The 23,111-nt window shown below is 37.7% G+C and overlaps 1 protein-coding gene across 1 annotated transcript in view; it reads right to left on the bottom strand.

Annotated features, from left to right (window-relative positions):
• The window catches only part of LOC135475119 (multiple epidermal growth factor-like domains protein 6), a 125,689-nt gene that overhangs the window by 48,147 nt on the left and 54,431 nt on the right, over positions 1-23,111 (bottom strand). The window lies entirely within an intron of this gene.

The following is a 23,111-nucleotide window of genomic DNA, read 5'->3' as shown; positions in this document are numbered from 1 at the left end:
CATTTATCATTCTAAACCCGCAGATGGTTGTGGGTTCCCTCCGGGCTCTGCCCAGTTTCTCCCCACCATAATGTTGGCCACTGTCGTATACGTACATGTAAAATATTCTCGAGTACTTATTAAAAATAATTTTTTATTAAATTATTAATTATCTACAGTGAAACAATTATCAATCAATTTAAGCGTCAGTAATTACATGTACTGTGTCCTGACTAACTGCTTATGCCTGAACAATGTGCCCATAAACTACACATTCTGAAGATGGAAACTATTCTGGGTTCAAAAAGCAGAAGTACAGGTATACATGCATGTGACAGTTTGTAGATCCGTGAAGCATGGTTCACATACGTTTTCCATTAAAAATTACTCAAATTACACCATATTTCCGTTTGTTTCATTCTGTGCGAAAAAAGTTAAAAAATGCTCCATGAACTTAACACATACATGAATGAAAACATGGCCATTAAGACTTTTCACATGTTTCGCTGACATTACTAAATTGCCGTATTGTGCCTAAACTCTGGCCTCACTTTTCTAAGTTTACATAGCTTTGTTCTGCATAACAGCATTACAGGTATGAATAATGCTGAAGAGGTAAGAAGTGAACATGTTCCAGCGAGACGGCCCTTCAACAGGAGGCATCCCTTTGGGTCATGTTACAGTCTATACATGATTGGGTTGCTTCTTGAAATGGCAAAACAAACAGAATCCACTCTCAGTTCACGATCTGTTAAATTCACCATGAAATTCAATTCCGCTGAAAAACACTGAGAAGTCTTAAAGAGACAAAACTAGGGGTGGAGCATGAGACAGAAGAAACCTTGCTCCACATTTGTACTAGGCTATGAAAGACTCTACTGCCACATACTTACTACAGGAGATCAATGAGATTGATTACACTGGTAAACCATTACAGGTAAGTTGTACCAAGCCTTATGCTCACCTGTCAAATGAGACACAGGTGGAATGTGTAAGATCATTGAGAGGTGTTTTTAACAATAAATACTGTAAATGACCAAAAAATTTTGCCCCCAAAACGCACATTTAGAGGCAAGTACGTCAGAAAATGTTACCGTTGGTGTTGAAACTCATATTTCCAGGAAGGAAAACATAATTACTACCTTCCAAACAAACCTCAGAACGCCTTTTGACCTTGCAGTATGTGTAGTAGGTCTTGTACAGGTCAGTGACAGTATAAATGACTCGCATCACATATTTGTTTAAGCTGGCTTTCAGAAAACTATCATAGTTCCATGCTAGCTTGACTAATTAGTTGATATGAGCTGAAAGAGAAATCTGACAGCTTCATGGTGACAACAGCCCTTATGGTTACTGTTTTGTACAATCAAAGTACATGTATGAAGCTGTAACAACAATTTTCAAATGAACAATGTAATGTTCACGCTGTGGATACACATTTTAGCACACATAGAAAATATGGAAAATCATCATTACACACAACTTCTGTGGTTTTTCAGAATTTTGATATCAGAAGCTAGGGAGACAGAGTGAAAAGCTTCGTGACTGGGTAAAATCTTAACATTACACGATAAGAGCTATTAATAATCAATGATATGACAAATATGATGGATTTATTTTCCCTAGAGCAGGCCACACACGTACACAAAAATCTTCAGATCTCAGCCAGGTGTGCTTTTTCCCACCTGTAACCTGACTGATTGATTAGTTTGTACCTGACAGCATCTTGGAAGGCTACTGCGTTAAATCACAGCTTAAAAAGGTCAGAGTTTGAAATTTGTGACTGTAAGCAAAACAAGTTACTTCCACCAAATAACATTTTTGTCTACGTTATTTCATGTACATAATCCTTTTCATAAAGCACGGATTAGTGGTAAAGCATTGACAGAGTGCTGTACAGTGCTGTATTTTGAGTTAACACAAAAAGGCAAACTTTAGGTCAACCACAGCATTAACATTTAAAAATTGTTATAAAAAAGCTTAATCTACTCTGCTATATTATAGTGTACTCAACACTGAAAATGATTGCCTGACTGGGTGCTAAAACTATGACTGACAACACGGTATAACTGAGTAGGTTAACAACTTTAACGAGTGATAGACTAAAGGAGAGGTTGAACTTTCTGGTTTTGTCCAAAAACAAATGAAGTCACCAGAGTAATTTCAACTGTAAAAATGCCTCTTGGACCAACCAAATGTTCTAATCTTTGGGACACCTGCTCTGCTCTTTACAGTCGGTATACATGTAATTGTAGCAGCTACACTTAGCTTCTCTTTTCATATGGCTAGTCCATCCAATGAACAACATGTTCATATCTTTACTTTACCAAAAAAATGGAAGAGAAATGCAATTCTCTGCATTCAGCACTATTAATATCTGTCCTAAAAATGAGAAAAACAAGGCCAGCATGCATGCATCAAAGATTGAAGTCATGCTGTATGTCACCATGTAAGCTACGTTCTCACCAATGCAAACATTATTGTATATAAGAATTATGACAGAACTGTTCCAGGTACTAAAGCACTAAGATGACCACTTAATTGTGGTCAGCTAATGTTCTGGTCATTTAAGGTCAATATTGGTTGGACTCAATCTTACCCTGACAGGTTTGATTTATAAGCCCCTACTGTACAACTTTAACTGCCCTCAGGGTTTGGTGTGTCTGCCAGGTACGGCAATATGAATCAGAAAAACGGTTCAACTGTACGAAGCGTTGTGTTTCAGAACAAGGGATTATCTGGGATTCTGGTCGACATCAAAATACAACTACAACAGCAGGCTGAATGTCCTAATCACATCTGCCACACTCCAGCAGCTTACAAAAGTTCAATATGGAAAACACGCTACAGCAGTTTGAAATGATGAGAGGAGCTTTACATCCCACTGAGAGCTTTTTTTTAACAATTTTTGCGCTGTCTTCCTTAATATTGAACATTTATGTTCCCTGGTAAAATCAACTCATCCAAAAAGCACAATGGTAAAACAAACCATGCCACTAGCAGTAACCCCAAAGATACATTGGATATAAAATGTAACTACTTATCTCAAAATCACACGTTTAAACAACATGTCATGAGCTTTAAATGACAATATAAAATTGAATTTCAAATCAGAAAGCTTACAAGAATTGCTTCAAAAGATTTCAACCATGTCTTTGTCTGCCTAATTTTATGTTCATACAAACTTATCAAAACGCAAAATGGTCAGAAAATTCATCCTAGTTGTTCCTTTATCCTTATCTTTGTTTCTTTTTTCCCCCTGGGGTTACGTGACCACAGACAGCATTACATGAAGACAGATTGCTACATATGTACATTGTGCATCAGACTGAGGGGGAATATAGTTTACAGGAATGTCTCCATTAGGCCCAGTTACTTCAGCTTTTCTGTCTGTTAACAGCTTCAGACTCTGGGGTATTATGATGCTGCCTGCCCCTCAACCCCACCACCCTCATTTATCCAAGCTGACAGAGTACCAGGGTCTAAAGTTGCAGATTAAGCACTAAATGACAAGCCAGATGGCAATCGGCTAGGTTTAGACTACCAAAGCTCCACTTCAAGTGTCTTTACACTAAATCATTCAAGTCTTACAAAACCTTAACTGGGAAAATTTGTCTATCTGCTTTTTCACAAAAAATTACATTTCATTTTCATTCCACAGAGAATTTTCTCATTTTTTTTTTTTTTAGAATATTATGTACTAGTAACAGTCTTCCATCATCTATCAATGTTACAGCTTACAAGGTTACGACAAATACTTACAAAAAGTGGGGAGAGCTTTACCCTTCACCAGTCAATCAATTAAAAAGATAAAATTGTCTTGTTTTGTACTGTTAACTGATCTCAGTAAATAGGAATATTTCAAACTGATACATAACTATTTCACCCGAAAATCCTTAAACTTATTTCATTTCACATTAATTTATTCCACCACATTACAAAAAGTGGCAATGCTATCTTTAATTTATCAAGCCAATTAAAAATAAGCTTGGCCACGCAATTACATTCTTGGAACCTTTAGCCAAATTCTGCTCCCTCTTTTAAAAAAGCTGATTTTTAAAATCTTTATACATGTATATGTTGACTAATCTGAAAGGAATGTTTAACCACCACTGAGTCATTACCACAAACAGTTTGTTCACCAGCTGTTCTTAAGTCCGATAAGTTTGAAATGTACACCCAGTTTAATGGCAGATTATAATATTTAACGGGTTACATAGAGTCCAAACAAAATTCATTTCCAGATTTCTGCGGAGTCCAACTCACCCACTCTTAAAATACACTCCTTTATCAAAAAAATCGGGAGCTAGGAGATTTTAAAAATAAGAGGCTTCTGTTTTTTATCAATCTGGAGTTTGACTTGACACAAGCAGCCAGCTAGTAAATGCAATCATCCCCCACCCTAAACCAACCCCACTTGGTCCACTACCCCTTCCCTCCCACAATACCCACCCCTCACTACATGTATCTACCAACTGGTGTTTTTCATCATATTCCCTATTCATAAGGACACTGTACATCAGGCAGGACTAAATTCTCCAGTTAAACCCCATCTGTTTTGACTATAAAATTTCACATCTGTTCATAGTTTGTTGAAAGCTAATTTCGGACATAATTCATGACATTGTCCATTTGAATTTTGATGTGGTTAATGGTGATGACAGAAGACAGGCCAGATGTGGGATTGGGAGAATGATTTGGACATTTAACAAGTTGCACAGCTCTCTGGTAGAAACAACTGCACCTTCTACACCAAGATTGGGTACCAATCTGACAAGGTACCCTGGTCCCTCAACCATTTCACATTTGAAACAGCAACTTTCATTGTAATTTAATAACCACTTTTTTTAATTTGATGTTAGAGGCAAAACTACATTGACAGGGTTGACCAAGGCTTCACATTTTATCGGTCTACACAGAATAATTCCCTCAGAATTTGATTGAATAGGCATTTTGCAAGAACGTGAAAAGGATGAACAATTACAGAGGGCTTTCAAACTACTTCTCCACAACCACACCCAAAGACAGCTTTTTAAGTTTAGTCTAAAACTGACGTCCTGGTTACAGACCAAATTAAGTCACCATTACACCAAGTTGATTGTGAGAGCAGGTTTCCTGTAAATACTAAATGCATTCCAAGCAGCTTGTCAGTAAGATGACTGAAAGCAAGCTCAACCATCACCACAAAATCTTAAAGTTACCTCCCCTTGTGCTGTGAAGTTCTAAAATCAAAGTTTGATGACAATCTGACTGTACAAGTTCGGATTTGTCATTGCAACAGACACAAAGATGCCTAATCAAGGCCTTGCCCTATTCATTTCATTAAAGTATTGCTCTCACCACAGCATATCAATTCCATCGCCAATGAGGTCAAAGACTCAAATCCAGCTCTCACTGGCTTGGCTGAGGCTTTAAGTCAAGAAGTCAGTCAGTGTCTGCGGAAGGACTGTGGTTTATTCCATTTGTCGATCTGATCAACAGGTTTTCAATGTGCCAAAAAGCACCATCCAATTAGGCATATACCCAAAAAGCTAGTCAAGGTTGAACATTGCTCCTTTGAGTTTATGTGTATCAGGTTTGATAAATTCCTTATTTACATGTAGTTAACACACATTTGTTACAATGCAAAAGGTTTGAAAGAAATGTCTAACATAGTCCTACTGGCTCAATGATAACATGTAACTGCATGGTGATTATAGCTCTGTAATCGAAGGAAAAGAATACATATATATATATATACATATCTGACACAAATATGTTGGCCGGTTTAACAATACATGACACAGGCTTGTGATTGAGAAATGATGACGTTTACATCAGAAAAAAAAAACAGCCTTTATTAAATACCCTTCAAAGAGACCTCATTATTAAATACAATGTAATCAAGCTACTCCAAAGCTGAAATACATCTATTTCAGCCACAAGAAAACAAACAAAGAACTAACTGTTTACTACCACTTCACACTGCACGTGGGGATTTGTCACGAACATCAGAACAAAAATCCTTTGATCTCATTGGCTAGAATTGTAACCAGCTGCTCCAGTCTACCAACCGGAAGTCATGTAATAGAGTCCCTGGCAGCTGACTTCCTGGCCACACGATTGGCTAATTCCTGTGGCTTACTTCCCCACTGGAGGGAGCTTCTTTAAAAAGGAAGTCCATTACAAGATGTCTACACCGCAATGCCAGCTGGGCTTAGCCTACATATCAAACCTTAGGTTTATACCACCTCTCCCCTCTGATACCCCCACACCCCGCCCTAATCCCAATGGTCCACCTACACAACTCTGTCATTCTGTCTTGTTAATTGCTTATACTAATAAAACTTCAAAATATAATATCTTATGAAAGACACATGCTGGTATGGGGTACAAAATTACATGCTAATAAACCACACCACCCCTAACATATACATTAACTGATCAAAAATAATTAATACTTTTTCACCACAGTCACAAGTTCAAAATTTTCTTCCCACCAGATTTACAGCAGTTTTACATGTGAACTTCAAATGCTTCACTTAACCAGATCTTGTGAAATCTCTGGCCAAGAAGATTAGGAATGGTTTGCTTATGCAGATCTAGGTAGGAAAAGGGCTTGCTAGTTATGCTGATGGAGAGGTTTGGAGTATTACACTTCAACAGACTTTCTAATGTTTAACATGGGAAAGTACCTCGCTGGCCAAGTGGTTTAGAATGCTACATTTAATATCACTAGCCCTTGACCAACAAAGTTATTTTTTCAAATGAAAGATTTGCAGAATCAACTCTAGTTTTAAGTCGAACTGTTTTGTCAGGTAGCTGACTAGGCAACTCCTCAACTACATACACCTATCTTGGCCTAAATGCTCAGCTTCTCTGCCAGACATGTTATGGATCCTCACCCAAGAGGCATTTCAAGGCACTGGGAGAAAAAAAAAACTAAACACAGACTGTGAAGGTATTTATGGATGAGGGGATCCCAAAATAGATCGACCAGGAAACACTTGTGTAAGCCAAGAGTAAAACAGATCGGCAGAACTATCTTATTAATCTCAAGTGCAAATGTAAGGCCCTGTTATAAACAACTCCTCCCGCCTTCCTTCCCTCGGGAAAACTCTCAATACTGCAGTGACATCATAAGTATTTCAGGCCTTTTATCTGTATAAACATGCATGGCAATCAGGAAATATCATCATGGTACTGACAGATTTCATTCCACACTGAATTTAAAACAAACATTTTCAGCATTATTAAGGACTTTTTTCCACCGTTTTAGTCCACATTCATGTTTTGTACTCACAACTCTGCCCACCAATGTTTACAATGACCGTGATCAATTTATCCACAGTGTAAAGTTTCCAAACTTGCGGTTTTTACTTGCTGGTGGTTCACATCAAATCTTATCCCAATACATCAGGTTTAAAAGTCATCTACTACACATCATAATCTCAGAAAATATTACACACCTCCTACTTTCCATTTTCTTATAAAAGAGTATGTTCCATTTTCAAGGCTTTTCCAGAACAAATTGCCTCACTGAACATAACTTAACATCTATGAAAATACATGTACATTGTCCACACCAATGCCTTGTTACAGATTTAATTGTGTGCACAACATACATGGACCAACTTACAAAATATGTCTGAACGCCAACTGAAAAGGTGTTTTTATTCTTATTGCAATTAAATGTAATTATTTCTAGATTTTGCACATGATGACTCATATTCACAAGATTCCCAAGAGCCTTCACCCATCAGTATAAGTCTACAGTGGTCAACTGCAACGTGGCAATTTTTTTATGTACACCTAATCTGAGTGTATTAGCTGAAACGATTACAGCTAGAAATTAACCAATATCTTTTCTATATTCCTCTTTGGAAGACCATCTGCATAATTATAGAAAACAATCTCTAGAAATCCTATTTCCGGACAGGTTACAAAACTTTTCATTAGTTGCATTGCTACAGACATGGAAAAAAGAACATTTTAATCTTAACAAGAAAACAGAACTGCTGCTTTGAGACAGTCAACTATTAACATAAAAACCATAAATCCAAGGAATCATGGGATACACTTGGTAAATGTGCATGTGAAACTAACGGACATAGGCTCTTATGTGTAATTCACTTTTTTATCATCCTTAAGTCAATCTGGGACAGTGATGTCAGTCTGACTACCAAAGCAACTGGACAGGTGAGTCTACAACAACTTGTTAAGCTCTTTTACCTGTGGATAAGTGTGGCTAACACACACAGGTACACACAGAGCACGGACAGGTAAAAGCTTGTTAATACCCCAGGTAAGAGGTATTGTCAGGCACCAAAGCCAGGTGCTCTCTCCATAAATTCCATCACACCTCTGAGGGACCATTTTCTGCCTAATCTGTAATCATTTTTGGGTGCTGTGACAGACACAAGGTCAAAAGGTCAAGAGAGACTGAAGTAGTTGAGAGCTTATAATGTGTAACATTTGCTTATGCTGTACTCACAGCAAAACCTTTTCTACAGCATGAATCTTGCCACGATGATAATTCAATTTCCGACCTAAGTATGGCACATCCGGTATAAGTGTCATTTCTTACAGTCGTCATTTACAAACTGGGCGTAATTTCCATGTCACAATAACATTACCTTAGACCCATTCTGTTTGCAGCTATGAAACATGTGGCATAATGTTCTTGTTGAACTGTAGAATAATTATACCAAGTGAATAATACAAGATGTGATACTGACTAAATTCCAGTCTGTTCAATTTCATACTTGAATGTTTTGTATTTGAGGGCACTCAGAATGTTGTACATGCCAAATTTATGTTTCAGAGACAATTCGAACTTTGTCTTGGAGCTGTCTTACACATGTTAACATTGTTCATGACCACATAAGGCACCTTCTCGACCTGAACAACATCATTGCCAACTTACAAATTGTACATATCACACACAGAACAGTTTCTCTCTTCTTCACCCCCTCCCCCAAAATGTTAAGAAATGATTTTAATAAAAACATATTAATAATAGGTCAGAATTCCGGAGAAGGCCTTCTGCTGTCACCTAAGACCATATAATAACACCATAAAGCCCATTCGCAAAATCAAAATAAATATCAATGAGGGGGCCTGAGCTTACAAAAACATACCTCAAGGGGTATTACAGTTGTTACCAACACACACAAAACAGAATAGGAATCTAAAGAATCCTGCATTGTATCTCTTCAAACAAATGTCAAATTTTCTTTCTTCATGTTGCCTACCTTTTCACACTTTGCCAGGCCCCAAAAAATCTATTTCAATAGAAACTGTTAGATATCAAAATATGATTATCATGCAATTGTTGCCAAAATGGTCTTTCACTGGGCAGATAGGGTCGCAGTGAATATTACCGGCCGTCTGATTGGTCACGTTGTGCACACAGCACAAAGTACAACATTGCTGTGACAACGGGTCACTCATTTATGCGTGAGCACACCAGTGTTCTCAGGTTAGGTTTCAAGAGGTGTCAGCTGGATTGTAAAACCAAGAGTTGGGAGGGTTTAGTCCTCTATCATGCCCTTTTAGGTCTCAATGTTATTCAAGTTCAAATTTATTTTGTTAAATTAAATTCCAAAGAATTTGACAGAGGCCCAACAAGGGCTGTGAAGTTCCCCTTTTAGTGCTGAGAAGATTACACAACGAAATCTGTGCGTTCAAATATTTTCTGGTAATACAACACGAAGCTTTGAAAAGGGAGTAGCATGGGCTGTGCAACATCGTGTCCCTTTTCAAACTCAGGATTATCTGTTAAATAATGGCCAAGGTAAACGTCACAAAGCCTAGCAGATTTTACAACCTTCTTATAAAGTGATCTTGCTGTTTACAAATGAGAAGTTACTCCCAAGCTAAAAATCTCAAATCAAAAATTCTATTTGCATATAGAGTAAATGCTATACCCTGACACTCATCCCACAGATCTAATTCATGCATGTGTAAAGTCAACTCTGACTTTAAACTTGCACCAGCTTGTCCTCTGATATACACGTGGGGTAACTGAATGTGGGCCATGCATTTGCCATGTGAAATTGCCCATCAATACAATCCATCTTCCATTATTTGTCTTGGGTTAACACCTCCTAATGATTTGGCGTTTTATTTACCAAACTGAAATATACATGCAAATCTGATGCAAGGGCAACCCTATCATTCCTGCATTGTGACACACTATAGCTAACACGCTAAATTCAATTACCTATCCACTAGACCAAACGTATACATGCACTGATAAAGTATCCCACAGAGAAAGTTTTAAAAAGCATAGCTTTTTCAATTATCGCAGTTCAATAAAGCAAAATCACGCACAAGTGGACAATCGAAAGCGCTGCCATGTTATCAGTTCTGTAGCCTGAGAGGGCAGCTGATTCCGCACCGAAAGTGATGCAACATCGTGTTTCCAGTTGCTCCGACATGGCCCATCCCATGGCCTCAACATCGTGTTTCCAGTTGCTCCCACATGGCCCATCCCATGGCCTTGACATCGTGTTTTCAGTTGCTCCGACATGGCCCATCCCATGGCCTCGACATCGTGTTTCCAGTTGCTTTGACATGGCCCATCCCATGGCCTCGACATCGTGGTTCCAGTTGCTTTGACATGGCACATCCCATGGCCTCGACATCGTCTATCCAGTTGCTCCGACATGGCCCATCCCATGGCCTCGACATCGTGTTTCCAGTTGCTTTGACATGGCACATCCCATGGCCTTGACATCGTCTATCTAGTTGCTCTGTCATGGCCCCTCCCATGGCCTCGACATCGTGTTTCCAGTTGCTTTGACATGGCACATCCCATGGCCTCGACATCGTCTATCCGGTTGCTCTGACATGGCCCATCCCATGGCCTCGACATCGTGTTTCCAGTTGCTCCCACATGGCCCATCCCATGGCCTCGACATCCTCTATCCAGTTGCTCCGACATGGCCCATCCCATGGCCTCAACATCGTGTTTCCAGTTGCTCCGACATGGCCCATCCCATGGCCTCGACATCGTGTTTCCAGTTGCTTTGACATGGCACATCCCATGGCCTCGACATCCTCTATCCAGTTGCTCCGACATGGCCAATCCCATGGCCTCGACATCGTGTTTCCAGTTGCTTTGACATGGCACATCCCATGGCCTCGACATCGTCTATCTAGTTGCTCTGACATGGCCCATCCCATGGCCTCGACATCGTGTTTCCAGTTGCTTTGACATGGCACATCCCATGGCCTCGACATCGTCTATCCGGTTGCTCCGACATGGCCCATCCCATGGCCTCGACATCGTGTTTCCAGTTGCTTTGACATGGCATTTTCCAGGGCCTTGTAATAATTCCTTATTTAGAAGTTTGACTTGCCAAGCATCTCATCAAAAAAATGTCTTTGACCTTTTAGTTCTGTTTTCACCACTCTTCATTTAACATTACTTTATTTATTTTGTTGTTTGTTTTTAAAGACATTAAAGTCTCTTCATGAGTTAATACAAAAAGATGATTATAACAGAGAAAGCTTTGCAATGCCTTACAGAGCTTTATGTACTGTAATTCTTCAAACTTTTTGTATGTTTGCAAGGTGTTTATCCAAGCATGTTCTGAAGACAGTATTCTGGGTAGATTGATAAAGTTATACTCTTGTGAAGCCCTGAAATTGACGATGTAGTTTTGTCTCTTTAAAATGTGTATAAATTTCAATGAAAGTTGCCCTTTCATATGCGAAAAGGTTGAATAAATAGGGTAGGTGTTCAAGGTACATTAACTATACTTAAAAGGAATGAAGGAATCATCAATAAACTATCTTAAATTTACTATATTCACTTTATAAACGAAAGCGTCACATTAAGTGTGAGGATTTAAATAACAACAGACATTAATATTTTTATTACAAATTGACCATATGCAAGGCAGAGCAAGCCAAACAAATAGGCTGCTATTATTAAATTCATGATCTCCATGGAAATTGCAATACCGTACCCATGAAACCATGCATTGTGATATCCATGCATGATTGCTTTTTATAATACTGCCAAGCATCTGAAGGCATTGTGAGAAATTCATCCAGTCACCTGCTTGTTAGGATTTTGCTCGGGCTAATTGATTTTGTTCAGGAAACATATACGAAGTGTGCCAAATAGCAGCTCGAAATTGCTCTCATATTCAAATCAGATTACACTTGAAATGTGATCAGAACAGCAGGCTAACACGCCAACAATAACTAAATCTCACTTAATTATATAACAGCAAAGATAGCAATTCCCTCAACAGTCCTAGTGGCCATTTCCTAACTCAATTCCTTCTACTAATAGCAGATAACGCATATTTATGCTCAAAGTAGCAGCATTTGTATCTAATTATCACCCAGTGCCAAACAGAATTTGAGAGGTTTTAAGCTGATTATCATCTCACGGCCAAATGCTTGATGAGGCCTATTCACAAATCAATCATAACAGCCTGCGTTGAGTGCTCACAAAAATTGGATTTGTATTGTGTTGAAATGAGCCAAATCAACACAGGCTCATGCCGATCTGTTTTAGCACAGGCCACATACAGGCAGAAGCTGGCTATCCCTGTTGACAAAGTCACGGGATTAGCTCAAGGCTAAAGAAAAGAAAATCACACAGAAATGGAACCTGTGCTGTTATTCAACTGCTTTCAACGAATAATTTCGACTGCTCCTTTTAGCTGGCACCATCTAAGTCAACAATGTTGATGACGGTGTTTGACATGTGACCTAGCTGTTGTCATAATGACTTGAGTGAAGAAACACAGAATGTGTTCTGCAGTCACGTCTCGACTCTCCGATTTTCTCTGAAACAGTTTCCTCTCAATGATGGCGTTTGTTTACCGTTACTTAATCAGTCTGATGAGAGGCCTGGAGTAAGTTAGGGCAATCCTCCCTGCCAGTATCAATGAAAAAGCTGATGTACACACGGCCATTTTCAGACGCCAGACTCGTTCCAACTACAGCCCAATAAACCAGTTCAAACAGCTCAGAAATAGGAGCCCCACGCCATCTGCCACAAATCCTGCCAAGGGATTAATTTTAGCCTAAATTAAAGACAATCACAGGACTGTCTGGAGTTGCAGAATTTCACAGCGTCTGTCATAGGCCATTTGCACAGCTAGACTTAAAAAGAGGAAAGAAAGACGAGTGAATGATGAAACTATTTGTTACGCTGTTCCTCTTAAACAACTTCTACCTTAACACCTAAGGGGTTTTGCCAAATACTGACATTACAAATCTGAATTTAGAAAAAGGACCTCAAGAATTCTTTACCCTAATACTTGATATAAATATAGATGTATACTATGAAGCTCATTTACTTACTAGTGGTTCAAAAGAAAGCCCATGATCACACTTTCTAGCTGTCCTTTATAAAACTTCACTTTAAAAACACCAAATACCAGGTTTAACAGAGTCTAATTAAAAACAAATTTGTTCTTTACACATATCTATATTTTAAAAAAAACATGAAGCATACTAGACACCTAAATTTTCCTTCATTGTTTTATCACGAACAATTAAAACAACCTTAAATTTATTATCTTGACTAAAATATTCTATTCAAGAATGAAAAAGTAATGAAAATTTGCCAAAAGGTAGCTATGAAAAACCGAACTAGATATGTTCACAATTACCCTTAACTTGATTTTCAAAAACTGAAATTATTTTGTGTGGACATGTAACCATACAGACTTTCATGAGAATGTCAGATGAAGCAATCCAGTCCAAGATATGAAGATAAATGTCATTCATGAAAGGGCCATTTATTAGCTACTTCCACCAAGTAGAGCACTTTTTTTTTGCCACAAGAAGAACTTCAAATGCTGAAGAAGACAATTCCCAAATAATTCACAACCATCTGACCACTTCAGTATGCAAATGTACGATGAACATGAATGAATTTAATAGATGTTCCCATGTCACTTCCCAGATATCCCATAGGAAAGGTGGACACACCTCCTGGTAGTGTATGAAAGCCGCTGCTTCACTGGACTGCCCTGGTCAAATCTACCATTGTGACCAAACACTTGCAATTATCTGCACCAGTATTTCTGCAAATCAACAAGTCTTTGTGCCAATCATATTTGCATTATGTTTACAATTCCGGCAGCAAATTTGCCTCTTTATTTACCCATGGGTTGGCCAATGCTGCGGACAAAGCGTCCATTCACAGGATTTAACCTGTGGTGAAATTTGACCACTCCGTGACCGTTGTAGCATTAGTGGACCTACAGCTTTGATTCTTTCTTTCCACCTGACTACTCTATTCAGGCCCTCCTCTGTTGTACCTGCCCATTCAGCACTCCATTGTAAAGCTGTACTTATTTACCTGACACAGACCTAAGACTTAAGGGGAGGGAGTTCAGGTGACCTTTAAACTTTCTGCCAGCCACATGCATGCTGCCCAGACTGTCTAATGCACATGGATGCCCCCCCCCCCCCTCCCCTACCCCCGGTTCATTCCTCAGGGACGCCCTTAAGACTTCTGCTAGCGGTGTGAAGAAGTGCAATTCAAATTAAACAGGTTTATCAAACATTACTGTAGCATGAACAGATTGTGCTCGTAAATCTGTCCACCTGCTTTGTTAAAATTATTCAGCATTAAGCAAACCATATCAAACTATTCACTACATACATGCGCTGTTTCTGTTTTACACGCAGGTTTCTCTCGGCACTTTAATTATTTTGGTTATGCATACACCAGACTGTAGCTGGCTGGTCCGAATGCTGACACTTCATTTCACCTTAAGTTTTGTATGTCAAAATGTACTTTCAGAAATACATAAAGGCTTCATATGATACTGTTAAGATCCCATTTATTTACTTTTTAACACATTGTCCATTTAGATTTTAACATATTCAAAAAAAAAAAAAATTGAAAGACATGCGATGATAGCATGATAAGATGGAAAACAATACATCTGACATCATGCTTCTTAAAATCCTATCATGATTCCACAGATATCATTAGGCTGTCAATGATTAATTATCAGGCCTTAGGTATACCAAATATTACCCTTTCATGAGAACATCCGCAAATTTAACCTGTATTTGACACAGTAATAAAACTAGAGAATTGTCCAACAGGTGCAAACCTAGGGTCACCTGTTGCAATAAGGTGACATGACAAGTTTAATGGGTGTTAAAGAGACCTGGAGCTGGGTACACCTGTGATTGATAGGTAGATTCAGACACCTGAGCTAGTGCACGTTTAAACAATGCTCAAACCATCATGTAAGAGGTACTGATTTATCACAAGTAACTTTTGATGTTGGAATTCAGGTGGGCTATAAATTTACCTTCACTGCTCACTTAAGACAGGTACCCACATGTACATGTATAAATAAACCTGTCAAAGCGACAAGTCAGTGGACGACAAATTACAAACACTGACTTCTCTTTCCACATCAAAATAGTTTATATGGTTTTAGAGAATACGTCAACACAAAAAATGTCATATCAATCTACCATCTAGCACAACTGTTTCTATACTATACAGATTCTTACAGCTTATTTTCTGTGCACTTGTCACTCAGATCATTTAATATAAATTAGAGTTCTGATGTCTGACATGCTTACATGACCATAATGTTACACATCATTTCACTGAGGGAATGTTCAAAAACCATGATTCAAAGAGCATCATTAATCAGTGACTGAAATTTTTTTTTGGAAAATCAAAAGATCCTAAATGAATCAACAAGATGAAAGGATGAACATTAAGGAAGGGATTCAGTAAATTTGAAAGCTAAATAGAAAGGATATCATAAGCAGTTAGAACATGCACCCAAACTTTGCAAACACTGATACATACAAGCCGGTATATGGTACTAGATGAGTCTGAACTTTACTTACGATGGAAAAAAACCCCATCTAGATAGAGGAAAGTAATGGTTTCCATGGCTATACGTGCAGAAGCACTATGGAAAAAGTTAGTAACAAAATTAGACTGTTTTTGTTTACCTTTGTAAGTTTTCTGTGCTTCAGTCCCCCCCCCCCTTTTTTTTTTCTCTTCATTTTTGTGTCTAATTTTAACCTTCCTTGTTTATTAGAGTGATTACCTAAGTTTCACCTATCATCCACTTGTCAGGCTCTAGAAATTCCCCTCGGTCACAAGCTGACAACGGTTAATGTTCCATCCTGGGAAAAGTTCAGGCTTTATTGAAAATAGATGTGTTCTTGTGTATCCGCAAAGTGTGAGGGCGCTAAAACAGCTCCAGATAGAGGAACCCTTGCACATGTAAATGTCAGAACAAATGGTCCCTGGCTGACACAAGAGCTTACGCAACATTCCCTATCTTCTACACTACAGTCCCTAAATCTCACCCGACTTAAACCCTATCTCTCACATGTACATGCTTACTTTTCTGTGCGTTAGACACCACTGACAACAACAACATCTCTAAGTTTATCTGCTTTTTCCATATTTTACAACAGCATTGGCATCATAAGACATTTCAGGATGCTGATAAAGAAATGCAATTAGTGGCAAACCTACACGCACCTGTGGCTCGAGGGTTGCAAAGTTTGAAGACGGACAGAAAGCAATTTGTCCTTCTACAATGCCAAAGTCAAACAGCAACCTGTGTATGATTATACCTACTGGATATAGAGTCCAATACAGCAGACCTAGACACAAAGACCTACAGACAAACTTTTGAAGAAACTGTGAATATCAGCATACACTCTAGCTAATTCTTCAACTTTCCCAAGCAACACTGTAACAAATATTTTGCAACATTCTGAGAGAACTATGTAGTGTAGAGAAATGATTTGCACTGTTTCATTAAGCTTGCATCTTGAATGAAAAGGTTGAAAGGGTTAAATACTTACAGTACTTAGAATCATGACATCATTATAAACTGTACATGATGGTGCAACAGAAGAGGTAAAATCAGTAAAGTATACAAATAGAGTACATGTATATCTAGCTAGTGTTGCACTCTGTGTCAGAGCAAAATTTACAATTTTTCACAGCAATTTGGAAATACAAATATATAAATACATATATAATAATGAATAGCGAATACAATAATACATATATAATAACGAAATAACAAAAGCAACAATACGTATATAATAATGAATAACGAATACAATCAAACATATATAATAAGTTTGATTAATACAAGAGTACTTTTAAAATATACAAAAAAAAAACATAAATACCAAACCCTCATCAAATAATAAAATAAATTATTCAAAGATTTAATACTTTTCTAGGCCCTAAATATGCCATTACAAAAAGACATACACATACATTTCATTTCTTTATGACTTCTAACTTTCAAACTTTTTATCTGGTTTCATGTTTTAAATGAGTCGCAAATTCCATAAATCTTTCATCAGGTTCTTAATCAAAGGTGAGCAACTGGTCTTTCCACGAGCAGACCATTCCCTGCACCATCAAGATCACCCGCAAGAGTTAGAGGTCAGTGTAATGAATCTCAAAGAAGTTTTAGATACTGGTATGATCAGATCTGTCTTTAAAAGCTACGTGCCACATACACCATATGACAAGTTAGAGACATTATATTATAAATATATCATTCCTCACAAAATATATATAATATCAAATCCTGAAAGGTCTAACATACAGTATAATTAACCACGAAATTGAGAATTAAACAGAATGATTTCTACTTTGCTGACTCTCAGAGAATAAAATGCTCGCTGCAATCAGTGCCTACGCTAATCATTTCTATGTCTCAAGGCCGAGATAATGTAACATTTAATAGTAATTGGTGAATATGAAGCCAGACATGTCAACATTTGAAACACATGAAATTCTTGTAAAACTGTCTACAAAATGGCAAGTGTACTTGCTTGGCATTCTTCAACGTCTGGGTTCCAAAACTAATGAGTTCTCCAGAATTCCCTTACACCCACTCACTGAAAACAGTTTGCACATGGCATATAACTGTTAACAAATTTACTCTACTTTTTCAACAACTCCCTGGTTGCATCAGCAAACTCCATGGCAACATTAATTTACCCTTTCAATATCTGGTGTAGCCAATTCCATGTCTTAATTAGCAAATTCCAGGTCTGGAGTAGCAAATTCCAGGTCTGGAGTAGCAAATTCCAGGTCTGGAGTAGCAAATTCCAGGTGTGGATTGTCTCTTTCCATGGCTGGATTAACACTTTCCAGATCTGGATTAGGAACTTCGATGGGTGGATTAACTGTCTCTTTCCATGGCTGATTAACACTTTCAATGTCTGGACTATCAAACTTTATTGCCAAATTGTCCCTGGCTTACAGAAAGCTACCAAATAAATACAATAAAAATATATATAACTATGGCACCAAATGAGCATAAAAAAGGCCAAAAGCTTGCACAGAGGCAGTATAGTGATTTCCCCAGTTTGACATCAAGAATGTTCTGGAACAAGAAATGATTTCATAAATGAATGGAGTCAGTGAGTGAGAAAACCATCACAGACTAACTGTCAATTTTTTTTCACCCTGAGGTTGTAGGATAGGGAGCTCAAGTGATAGTTGAGTGACAGAAATGGACAACTCCTTTTTATTGACAAAAAAAAAGATGGGGAATGAAAGCTAACAGAAAGGATTTGACTGAGATGGCCTATATGCTAAAACTGAATTGTAATACCCAAGTCATACCACGTTGTCCTTGAATTTTTTTTTTAACATTAGGAAACATTTTTCAACCTTGAACATGCCTCAATAAAAAAAAAAATTTGTAATCTAAAAATATACGCCGCGTGAGGGGAAGATAGAGCTTTACTCTGGGGCTTGCCGTTCCTTTGAGTACAGTTCAAAACTACCATACTCATTGTTCTATTCATCACTAGTTACAATATTAAATGTGGTAGTATCATATTTGGACCATTACCGTTAACTTTTGAGTAGTAAAGTCTGTTTTCAATTAGCTTTCTATTTTCTTGTCAATCATGCCACAAAACAAGCCCTTCTGGATGTAGACTGAAATGCAAGACCTCAGAGAACACGTTTTCAGACAGACTGGCGATAAAAAGTCATCAAAACGCAGTACATTAGGCAGGACTAGATATGTTAGAAGTTTTGGGCCAGAAAAAGAAAGAAAAAAAAAAAGTATGTGAGATCCAGTTAACTTATATAGTGAGTCGTTGAGTAACTATATCAACGAAATCAATTACACCAGTGACTCATACATCAACGTAAATGTGTAATACTGCAAACCACTGCCATACCACTATGGTACCAGGGCTAAATTAGACCTCAACAAGCAACCAACAGCAAACGAATGTGGAATGGAATAGCTGTTTACCTTAAACTTACGTGATAAAATTTACGACTCACAGAGAAATGAGATCCCTTTCTCATGAACATGAAGGTGGACCGATAACCCTGAGTACAAACAAACAACAGCTCGTCTGTACTGCACGATGGCCAATGACCCAGACGTAATACCTAGCTAAAAAACCAGGCAAATATCTGCTTGACTGATTTATTGGATTGTTGGTGACTGACAAACTTGACTATTTCAGGGGCTGGACAGCTAAGTGATAAAACCCAGTAAAGGTACCACATCTCTTAATCTGTCAATCATCAGCGGATTAGAACTTATTGAAGAACAGAAATTCATTTACTTAGTTATTTGATTACTATTTTAATTGAATGAAATACACCAGAATTTTTCACTTATATGACAGCTAGCTATTAGCTTTATGAGTGGAGGACACCAGAAATCCTGTGGCATCTATCTTTCTTCACTACAATCGTAGGACAACTCCTGACTGAACCTCAGCCAAACCAGAGAGAGCAGGGAAAACAGATGGCAGCAGATGCTTATCAGTGCTGTATAGACAATAGAGATAAAGCAGTGTAATACACAATTGTGACAGAGGTTTGCAAAAACTGTATACATAATAGTGATAAAGGCTTGAATGTATAAACAGTAGTGATAAAGGCTTGTAAGTACATGCATTGATAATAGTGATAAAGGCTTGTATGTATAAACAGTAGTGATAAAGGGTTTTGCATACATGTATAGATAATACTGACAAAGGCTTATATGTATAAACAGTAGTGATAAAGTCTTGTAAATAAAATCAATACTGATAAAGGCTTGTATGTATAAACAATACTGATAAAGGCTTATAAGTATAGACAATATTGATAATTATATTTTGATTGATTGATTGGTGTTTTTACGCCGTACTCAAGAATATTTCACTTATTATGGTGAGAGGAAACCAAGCAGAGCCTGGGTGAAACCCATGACCATCCGCAGGTTGCTGACAAACCTTCCCACGTACGGCCGGAGAGGAAGCCAGCATGAGCTGGACTTGAACTCACAGCGACCGCATTGGTGAGAGACTCCTGGGTCATTACGCTGTGCTAGCGCGCTAACTGACTGAGCCACGGAGGCCCCCCTATTGATAATTAAGGCTTGTGTGTATTAACAATACTGATAAAGGCTTGTAAGTATAGACAATATTGACAATTAAGGTTTGTATGTAATGATAAAGGCTTGTATATATAAACAATACTGATAAAGGCTTGTAAGCATAGACAATATTGATAATTAAGGTTTGTATGTATAAACAATACTGATATAGGCTTGTGAGTATAGACAATACTGATAATTAAGGTTTGTAAGCACTACATGTTTGTAAACAATAGTGATATAGGCTTGTCTATATTTAAGATCCATTACATGTATAGTGCTAAAAGCTTGTGCGCACTTTACAGTACTGTTTACACCACATTAATTAATGGAATCTCCTTATTACATTTAGAAAACTCACAAAACATTTTATTATGTTTTTTCTGTTTATTTTTGAATTAAGTTCATCTGCAAAATCAAACTGATTCATTTTATTTATTTATTTTATTTGACTTGTGTTTTACGCTGTACTCAAGAATATTTCATTTATACGATGGCAGCCAGTGATGGAAGGAAACCGAGCAGAGCGGTGGGGAAACAAACTAATTAATGTTCAACAGAATATGCATTTACATCATATTTATATCATTCCAAAACTTGATCCACTTTAACTATCCGAAGTGAATTTGGGAACACAAATTCTATTAAATAATAAACAATGAATCTATTCTTTTGATAATGAGTCAACAACCATGGCACCATTATCAAAACTTAATTTTACATAAGTTTTTTTAAGAGGCATATAGAAGCTGACAGAGTAACATCACAAAGTTTCTTTATGGTTAGCAACTTCTGATTTTTTTTTACCGACGTTTCGATATGTATCGACAGAAATAAATCCGAAGTTGTTATCCATAAGGAAACTGTGTGATATTACCTTTTTACATATGATTACTTTTCTAATGGTAATTATACCACACAGATATGGAAAGCTAAAACCTAGACATTAGGCGTCTACTTGCAAAACTTCCCAAACTTTTTACGAGACAGGTTCAGGTTTCATACAAATACATTTAACCCTAACCTTCCCTTCTCAGTATTTCACTATTTGTGTCACTTTACTCTCTTTACTTTATACATTTTGACCCAACAGTCTGGAATTTATCTCTACCATGAGTAGGGTAGGTAAAAACTAATTCATTTTGTCAGAGCTTGTTTTGGCTTTGTACAATGATAAATCGTACAAAAACTGTGTTGTTACTTACATGTACCACAATAACAGCTAGATGCAGATAATTTAATCAGGAAACACTTACATAAATTGAGTTAGGTAAGTAAAAAAATATCTGACACAGTTATAAATCTGAAAAACAATAATGACCATTGCATAAAATTTAACTATCATACATTACAGATTAAGCCTGCTGCTGCATGGATTCATATTTTTTCCTTGTCTATATACCCCAATAACCCTAAAAAAATATTGCAGTCAATGCTTAAATTAACTGTTTATATATATTTTCATTTGTCTACATCTTTTGAAAGTCTTGATAAGTATCCATTTCTTTAAGATGATAAAAAAAAATGAACAAACAGGTACTGTCAGCAGAAACACAGTAAGCCCAAATTGGATGATGCTCAACAGATGAGATCCTTGATAAATTTAATCCTTGTGATGTTTCTGTGGGAAGGCTGAACACTAATGTCTGATTACTCTGCAGGGGTAATGTCTAGGAATGCTCCTGATTTTCTCTAAAATGTCACCTTTAAGAAAAAAAATGTGCTTTTCTCTCTCACATCTAAGACATCCTAATTACAATAGCTGGTGTGAAGTAAAGTGGCTATTGAATAGAACTAGTATGTAATAACTTGTTCCCATGAACAACCTGCATGACGTCACTGAGGTGAGCTGAAAAGATAAGAGAAAATCCTTCAAACTTTCCATAAACTATGACCTGGAGGGCATTCTGTGGAATTACCACAGCAAACCCCCTCCTGATAAAACTCTTCCCAAATTACTCCAGTCAAAAAAGTCTTGAAAAGTTTTCAGAGCACATGTGTGGCTTACAAGAGATAGGGCACGCCGCCATGTGTAAGTGTGAGGCTCAGTTCTGCTCTTGGGTTGGCTTGAGAGCAGCAGGTCTCTGAGCGGGGCTGCTTTGCCTACTGGGATAGTTTTTTAACTCGTGTTATCTACATGAAAAATACAGCGGGAAAATAAGACAAGCTTAGGTAGTAATCAGGTCTCCAGTTTGTCGACTGGAGATCACCATAGAGAGTTGAAGGCCGGGTTACTGTCTGCACGAAAAAAAAAAAAAAGAGGAAAACTTAGACGACATGTATTTTGGATGAAAGTGACTCCACAACTCTGAAGCAACAACAGTCTGGCTGTGAGACTTGCCAGTGAACTGCGAGAGAACTCCACAAGATACCCATCTTCACGTCTTCTGGTGGGTTGCGCTGTTCGTCTCTGGCAGAGAACACTGGTGAAGTATTCTGACGAGATTTGCAGGACTGTTTAGTGCTAGCTTCCCTCCCACTCACTCTGATGCTGGCTAATACAGATATCAACCCATAGCCATCTGGTGGTATTAACCGTCATGGAGACCAGGTGTTCAACACTGATCATTGGTCTGACTGTACCATGTGACAACTGGTATCCAACCATCAACTGTTTTATTACAGGGCACCATAACCATGCATCCAGTAATCAATGAACAAAATGGCCGCCAAGTTAAAACGGGGGAAAAATAATTCAAGTAGCAGTATGCAGCAGCACATGGAATGAAGAGAATGTTATTTTCAATGTAA

Source organism: Liolophura sinensis, chromosome 9 (assembly GCF_032854445.1).
Source record: "Liolophura sinensis isolate JHLJ2023 chromosome 9, CUHK_Ljap_v2, whole genome shotgun sequence".
NCBI classification, from domain to species: Eukaryota; Metazoa; Mollusca; class Polyplacophora; order Chitonida; family Chitonidae; genus Liolophura; species Liolophura sinensis.
This window is presented reverse-complemented; position numbering and strand designations above follow the sequence as displayed.